At 36.8% G+C, this 6,317-nt stretch overlaps 2 long non-coding RNA genes across 2 annotated transcripts; both read right to left on the bottom strand.

The window, feature by feature from the left end:
• Positions 1 to 630: 630 nt before the first annotated feature.
• LOC113205546 (uncharacterized) lies at positions 631 to 3,668 on the bottom strand. Its single transcript, XR_008011437.1, has 9 exons — positions 3,437 to 3,668; positions 3,089 to 3,280; positions 2,439 to 2,632; positions 2,234 to 2,343; positions 2,026 to 2,147; positions 1,739 to 1,854; positions 1,454 to 1,664; positions 1,145 to 1,282; positions 631 to 735 (listed from the first exon to the last, which is right to left on the bottom strand). It is a non-coding gene; the product is annotated as an uncharacterized LOC113205546 (long non-coding RNA).
• A 92-nt stretch (positions 3,669 to 3,760) lies between these two features.
• LOC113205547 (uncharacterized) lies at positions 3,761 to 6,311 on the bottom strand. Its single transcript, XR_008011438.1, has 8 exons — positions 5,799 to 6,311; positions 5,508 to 5,704; positions 5,276 to 5,417; positions 5,054 to 5,139; positions 4,816 to 4,966; positions 4,316 to 4,434; positions 4,075 to 4,201; positions 3,761 to 3,845 (listed from the first exon to the last, which is right to left on the bottom strand). It is a non-coding gene; the product is annotated as an uncharacterized LOC113205547 (long non-coding RNA).
• Between the last annotated feature and the right edge of the window lie 6 nt (positions 6,312 to 6,317).

Here is a 6,317-nt window from a genome sequence, read left to right as displayed (position 1 = left end):
CAAAAACAATGAAATGAAATTGTGCGTCAGAAACAGGCCAACCTTTGTGTTAGGCGACCTCTTCCTGCCACGGCCGTCGGCCCAGCCCCGCCCTCTGCGCCCTCTCCAGGACGAGCCCCCCCACCCCACTTCAATTTACGGTGAAATGTTACAAGATACTCATGAGCCCTCAACGTCCCCTGAAGTCCATCGCCTACGTGCTGACCATGAGCACGCACCCTGCTGCCCGGGGGCGCCGCCACTAGATCACAGAAGCGCGCGTCAGCAGTGCCTCTTGGTCCGGGCATGCCCAGGCTCCGGGATCTGACTTGTAACACGGCCAGGGCCAGCGTCATCCGGGGTATCCAGGGCCGTGGTGCCTGTCTTATAAAGCATTACGGTAATGCTGAAAAGAAGAATGCGGGGAACAAGTAAACGGAAGTCCCCATTAAGCATAGAGATTTCCATTGTCTTGCATTCTTCTTTTTAGCATTGCCGTAATGCTAAATTGTCAAGCAATAGCAGGGACGGAGACGCACGAGCTTCGGTGGGGTAGGACACGACACGACAGAACTTCGAAACACCCGTGCGTCCAGCGCCCTGAGCAGCAAGAACACACGTCCTAAAGGGCCCTGACCACTCTCAGAACTTACTTGTGATGAGAAACACTTCTTGCTTCCTACAGCTGCTTGTTGACGGACCCTTTTGAACATTTTTCCATGTATGAAGGATGTTGTAAGTTAAACAGATTTTGCCCTGTAAACACAAAGAGTACCAGTAATGTCAACACAAATTTGTCGAGCAAAGGAGAAGAGCGTTCATTGTATGAATAGAAGTACATTATTGGAGTAAATTACTCATACAAAATTATAGGGATAAGGAGATGAAGCTTAGAAAATAGAATAGGGAGAAAAGGAAAGCGTGATATAATTATGAATAAAAGTACATGATCAGAATTAATTACTAAAAACAAATTATGAGGGAGAAAATAAAGCTTAGAATAAGAAAGCAACATATTTGGAATGTTTACAGCGGGCGAAGAGATCAGACATTACGATGTACATATGTGATGTTGGATTTGACCAGAAACATGTCTTTAGTACAAGAATAATTAGTGCTGTTAACTCTGCAAAATAACTTAGCAAATAAGATGAGAAATACAAACATGAATTAGGTGTTATTTCGCTGAGTGTGGTGGTATCCTCCGTCTTGCAATGTTGCTTCTCTCCATCCAGCGATTCCATGCAGAAGATTTTTCGTCCATTTCAAGGTCAAAACTTAAATGTGTAGCTCACAAGAGAAGCTGCGGGCAGAAAATAGAATGTATGTTACTTTAGTCTGAACCTACTCATATCTACAAAAATGTTGTTAAAATATTGTGATGAAAATTCTCTGAACTGAAATATTAATTTAGAAACTGAACTTGGAAAAGTTATAAGAGATAAGCTAAAAAACAAACAAACTGGCGTATTACCTGTGGTCGACGCAATTGCAGACTTATTTCATGTTTCCTACGCATGCTTTATAAAGGCAAATATTGATTTCATGATGAATGTATATGCAGCCCATTCGTGTTCTCTCAATTTCAACTTCATTGTCAGTCTGAAGTCGGGAACCAGTGGTTTTCTTGAACCACTTTGGCATTTAATCCAGAAGTATCATAAGAGTGGAGAGACAAATCCAGGCTGTAAAACCAAATGATGCATTACACTAGCAGCAAGCAACCTTTCAATAAGGAGAGATCAGTTAAAAATATTACCTTGTTATGTGCTACTTTCTCCAATCAGGTACCACAAAGGTAAGAGACTTTTATGAAATGTGATCCACAACCTCTGACCAGCACATAATCGAAGATCATTTAACTATCCTATCACACTGAATGAAGTCAGACAAACAAGATAATATGAACGGTTGAGAGTCATACAAACACAGACCTAATAATTTGAACAATGCAAAGAAAACTGAAAACCTGATGAGACAGTTTGCAATGGATGAATTAACTAGTTTGATGTTGAGCTCATAAAACAATTACAAAAGCACATTTACCAGTCAGTCTCCTGAATTAATATGAAATCAAGATGACGAGGAATGATTCCATTTATATCAGAAGAACACCTCTTCACTAACAGAATCAGGATGGAGCAGAGAGAGAGCAACACTGCAGCAAGCTATTATTTAAAAGAAGAGTAAGTCACAATCTGTTAGCTTTGCAAAAATGGGCATCATTACATTGAATTGAACATGTTCAACTTACCCCATTCACAGTGCTCAGAACTACATGAAACTTATTTTCTGACAAAATCAAACTGCAGATCACATAATGTCAAATGATGTTATACAAGCAGTCAAATATTTCACATTGACCTGAAACAAGTGGGCAAGAAATAGCGAAGAAGTTTTACAATGTCACGTTTTAATTAAACCGGTAGCTTACAGGAAAGATTCAGGTTTATAAATACCTATTCATCAAAGGACCCGAGGAACACAGGAGCCAAGGTGGGTTTCATCCATCTTCATAAAACTTTCAAACACAAAGCAGAGACAGCCGTGGTAAAGGATAAGCTTGGCACGACCACAATAATGAATTGATGACAATCCTCAATGAATGCACACACAAACTGGCAAGGTAATTTCTGTTTGAAAACCAACCTGCCTGTGAACGGAAATTGCAAAAGAAATCAAGATAAACAAAACAATTTCTGTAAGCAACACAAAAATAAACCACTGGACTAAACAGGTTCAAATTTAAATATGAGATATTTTATACCACATATTTTGAAGGTTTTGAGGTATCCCAACACATTAATTTCTTTGTGCCAAAACTGGTTCAGTGTCACAAACACTTTGCCATTGAAAAGAGGATGTTTTGTTGACACATACTACATTTAGATTTAAAAAAATGATTTGATAAAATTTAAATTGTGAAGATCACATATTGATTGGGCACCAAAGCCCAAAGGTAACAAACAGCGCAAGATTTGGATATTCATCGCATGTTCAGGAAAATGATAATGGGCCTTGAGAGACTAAAATTTACTCTTGTAAAGATAAAATATCTCTGCAATTTCTCTAAAAACACAGAATTTCATGAGGCATATGATAACCTTACCTTACTATTACCCAACTGAAAAGAAGAATGCATGTATCTGCTATACTGAAAGCAACAGCTGTAGAGTAAAAGTGATTTCCATCCAGTATAGGAGTATGGTACGATGAACTACACCAATCTACTTCGGAATTTCCAAAAGTCATTCGCCTAATCCAAGGTCAAAACTTGAGTGTCTGGCTCACCTGAGCAAAGCTGTGGAGAAAATAGAATGTAGTATATTAGTCAGAACCCGCACATGTTTACAAAAATGATGTAACACTTTGCCTTATAAGAATTGTAATAGTAGTTTTGGTTTAAACAAATTTTAAAAGAGAGAGAAGCTAACAAAAAAACACTGATGTATTTTACCTGATACAAGTTCCTTGGTATACTTGGCCAAGTCAAATTGATTTAATTATAATTTATATATGCAGACGCAGACTTCGAACCATTGTCTCATCTCAATTTTGACAGTCTTGAAAGCTCAAAGAAGAGTACATTCTCACTTCAAAGAGAGCTCCATAAAAGAACCAATACACTCATACCCATGATTGTTTTAAATTTGTTGAGGAAAACCAAATTATTTTGTCATCATTCAATTATGTCTGTAAAGAGACAAAACCAGACAGTAAAACAAAATGATCCAGTAGAGCAAACTATGAACTAGAATGAGGTGAGATATGTTGAAAGTCTTGCCTAGTAGGTGCCCCTTTGTAGCTGATCCTTTCTCCTTTCTCCTACACGTAATCAAAGATCCTCACCCCATAAGTAAATAAATCTGAAAAACAAGATAACATGACAGTTGGAGTAAGTATGCATAAATCATTAAGGGGATTAAATTTAAAATTAATAGAAAAAAGAATCAGTTGAGAATCGTAACAGAAATCAAACACAAAATAATTTGAAAGATGACAAAATAAAATGAAAACCTGAAAAGACATTTTGATATATTGCAGGCGTTAACTTTTTATGATTTGCTAATAAAACAACTGCAAAAGCAAATTTACCTGCCAATATCTTGAATAGAAATGAAGTCATGAGGGCCAGGATGAATTATTCCATTCATATCAGTAGCATGCTTTCTTAATTAGTTGAGAGTATGCAAGCATGTAGGTGGGATAACTGAGCACCTCCCTAGATGTTGAGAAAAGAAAAATAAACAACTACATTTCTGATAATTAAAGTTTGCAACCTTAGGGAGTTCCATGGTAATATCTAAAAGAGTGACTTCACTGAAACAAAACATACTAAATGTCACCACTTTCTGAGAACAAATCGAATGCTGCAGTCTTGCAAAATTCCTCAACCTTCTTTGTCAAATGAAGTTTGTCTCTTGCTCTTGGTTCCTTGTGGATAAAACTGCATATCTGCAAAACAAAATCTAAATTAAGAAAATAATGTATTTTTCAGTTTTCTGAAATGAGAAGTAGGCACAAACTCTACAATTTCTTCTCTCTCTTTCTCTTCAGAATTCGATTTCCTCATACAAAACATAGGAATGTCATAAACCCAATTTTCAATGACATTCAAATGGTGAAAAAATAAATAAATCAAGTGCAGTTGTTTGAACCAGACTTTGTATGGTTGTTCAAGGTCAAAATTAATGATAGCTTAAGCCAACATACTCAAGTGTCTCAATAAAAAGAATTATAACAATTGTAATAGTTGATCAAATATTGACAAGGTCATACAAGACAGACCTTCGCCAAGAGAGAAAATATTCAAATGATTAAAATTATCTTGCTCACCTTATATTTTTGAAGCACACATACTAAAACCTTTATCAGCCTTCAACTGTAGCAGCGATTCTTTTCATATTGTTTGAAATTCCCAAAGCAAAAACCAAATCAGTTTGTAAATAAAACAATGCCTTTCAAGAGAGAAAAACAAAGGTGGGAGCTGCAAGACAACAAAAAAAAAGGATAGTGCAAATTAAAACAGATGTTGAAAGTATTACCTAGAAGGACCTCCCTCCAGATAACATACCGTTAAGAGACTGTTCTGCAATGTGATGCTGGGGCTCTAAAGACTGGCACAAAATCAGAGATTATTTCACATTCTCACCGCCATGTCTGCAAAAACAAGACAATAAAAAGTAAGTTTAAGTAAGTATAAATCATTAGAGGGAATAAGAACAAAATTGTAGTTAAAAAGTATATATAAGAAAAGAAAAGTCAAACACAGACACAACTGTAAAAGTGCATTTACCTGTCAATGCCATGGAGAAAAGATGAAACCACTATAACCACGCACTGGTTATTCCATTCATATAAGTAGATTTTACCACCTTTCTTTCGATATCCCACAGAATGGGAGTTGGGGCATGGGTGATTACTGCACCCCTGTAAAACTGCAAAAGAACAATTACCTGTCAATGCCCAGGAAAAAGGTGAAACCACAGATTCACCAGTAATTCCATTCATATAAGTAGAGTTGTTACCGTATCTGTTAACAACTCCAGAGTATGGGAGTTGGTAGGTGGGTGGGGTATACCCCTTCTTGATTAGAAGAAAATAATAATATTATGACCACAATAAGATTTATGACGAAGAAAGTTTTCAACTATTGCAAGATGTATAGATTCAATAAAGTCTTGAAAACATAGGAGCTCTATGGTCATAGCTAACTAAACTTCCACTGAAACAAAAAAACAACAACAAAATAACAACAATATCAGCACATCACTTTTATCTGAGTACATTTAGTTACACAGTACTGTTGTAAGACTTACATGTAAAACCAGATTGGGACTCTTCTACGCTCCCTGGAATTTATGATGTTCTTCTTGTTCTTGGCTCCATGGTTAGAAAAAACTCCATTTCTGAAAAACAGAGTTAGGAAAGAAAATGATTAGAAAATATAGCAGTCTAATACAAGATTATCTTAAAAGAATATTTAACCCAAAATTAAAGAATATTGGCTCTGGGCTCAACACATTCGTTTTGAGAAGAGGGTGGAGTGTCTCAGCAAATGCTTATTTAACAAACAAGACCAAAAACTGATTAGCTTATACCATAATTGATTGTGCACTTCCAGTCGACAGCAATTAAATGCCCTCTAAACCAGTACATCAATCATAGGAAAGCAAAAGACCAGCAAAGTTAACTCACTAACCACATGCTCTTTGATTATGCATTTCCAGTCGATAGCAACTGAATGCTCTCTAAACCATTGCAAAAATCATTGAAGCATAGGCAGCGGGAGGATTTTCAGAGTACCACAGCCAAAGGCATGCGGAAGACTCCAGTCT

Source organism: Frankliniella occidentalis, unplaced genomic scaffold, assembly GCF_000697945.3.
Source record: "Frankliniella occidentalis isolate FOCC.00 unplaced genomic scaffold, Focc_3.1 Scaffold110, whole genome shotgun sequence".
Taxonomy (NCBI): Eukaryota; Metazoa; Arthropoda; class Insecta; order Thysanoptera; family Thripidae; genus Frankliniella; species Frankliniella occidentalis.
This window is presented reverse-complemented; position numbering and strand designations above follow the sequence as displayed.